Consider the following 1,950-nt stretch of genomic DNA (forward strand, 5'->3'; position numbering starts at 1 on the left):
TTAATCGGAAATCCTTCAGGTACTCATAACCTCTTCTAATCAGTTTCACTGTACTAGCTATTGAATGCTGCATTCGGTGATTCAAAATGTGTAATTTAATATCCTGTCGAAGTTGCATTTTCTATTTCATGTTTCTTGATTGGCTATAAATTAGGTCGAACTTCGTAGTTAATCAGCCAATAGGACAGCTGTATATTGTATCAACTCGAAATTAGGGTGGGCGTTGCATTCCGCCTTTCCCAGTAGAGGACGAGCAACGTGTCGATAATATTGTGGAACTTATGGGTGCTGGTCTTCGTGTCTCTGGATCGGAAGCCCTCTCAGAGAATTGATGAGCTGGTGGAACTTCTTGAAGCCACTGTAGTAGTGTAACATGTCATGCAAGTGTTCGTCGTAAATGATGGATATTGAATAAAAATATATTGAACACGTCGAAATGTCTTGGTTTTGCATACAAACCTCTATACAAATTCTTGATGGTAAAAGTCATGCAAGTAAAAAGGAACGGAGGAAGTATATCTTTTGTTCATTGTTTTACTATTCATTGGAGATGGTACGCGAACATTCGACGAGGAAACGCGTACTGAAGTATTTGTAGCCCCCGAGTAGGTTAGTTTACTGGGTTATATAAACAAACACGCAGTACATGCAGTCAAATCCGATGGCTACAATTCGGAGACCTCTTACGCAACTACTAGTGCAACGTAGCACACCAGTATTGCAAAACGTTTAGCAAACGCAACTTTGCAACTTTAGGATAACGTTAACTGTGAACTGCTTGACATCACCAATAGAAACTGCCGGTAGTACACAAACCTGCACTTGTCTGCATTACTATTGAAGAACAACTCACTGAGTTCATGGTTAAAAAGGTGCAGCGCTACTATTCAAGCACTTTGATAACTTCAAACACGACAAGTAAAATCTACAGATCGCAGGTTGCTTGAGTCGTAAAATCTAAAACGAGCGTCTACTGTCAAATCGAACGTGGTGGCACCGAATCTGAGACCGTTGCAACGTTCAGTAAGGAGCCTAATCGTGGCCACTAAGTAATTGGGCATGGATGTCAGATGTCATACTGGTATACTATAAAAGAATAGATTAGTTAGAAACCCGCACACGCCAATACAAAATTAACACTAACGTTAACATGGTCACAGCCAACGCCTGGCTAACAAGTACGGTGGTAGGAATCGACAAGCTGATTAGAAACTAATCGTCGTACGACCAACAAGCAGTCAACGCGAACTTACATCCCTATCATAGAGCATCCCCACCGGTGCGACAGTACTGTATGCGCTATTTAACAGTTCTATCCGGATTATTTACAGTTTTGACAACCCCACCGGGGACTGTAAAATACTGGAAACTGTAAAATTTTACCGCGAGACGGCAAATCGGCCAGATTTACAGTCTCGACTGTAAAATACTACCTCTGTCCTGAAATGTTCGCTACAATGGCGAATCTTGAAGTTCCACAACGATTGCTACAAGTGTACCACTGTGTATCCATTGCATCGATTAAATTTATTATATACAATTCAAGTGATATTATTTTAAATATTATTGCGCCCCAGGATTTGCAAAATGTCAATGGCATCATCGTCGATAACGTCTTGCACATCAAGATCCTTCAGCTGCGTATGAAATTCAATGAACCATGATGCGTGGCGACACGTCGGAACATGGGTCGAGCTTGTCGGTGAGATTGACGGCGGCACGTTTCCAAATAAGGCGCACGGTGCTTTATGACGATGCTTCTTGCCACGGCGAAGTTGGCAGCCTCGGCAGCAAATGCACCATGCGGGAGGGTTGATTGGTCATTGCCCAGTGTGAGAAGTTGCTGCAACACAGCAGTCCGGACCGAATTCTTGGCGCGTGGACTGACATTCTTAGATATTTGTTCGGATAAACGAAGTATTATCCGGGAATCGGTCATCCGGATACGCT

This window comes from Aphanomyces astaci (assembly GCF_000520075.1).
Source record: "Aphanomyces astaci strain APO3 unplaced genomic scaffold supercont1.262, whole genome shotgun sequence".
Classification (NCBI taxonomy): Eukaryota; Oomycota; class Saprolegniomycetes; order Saprolegniales; family Verrucalvaceae; genus Aphanomyces; species Aphanomyces astaci.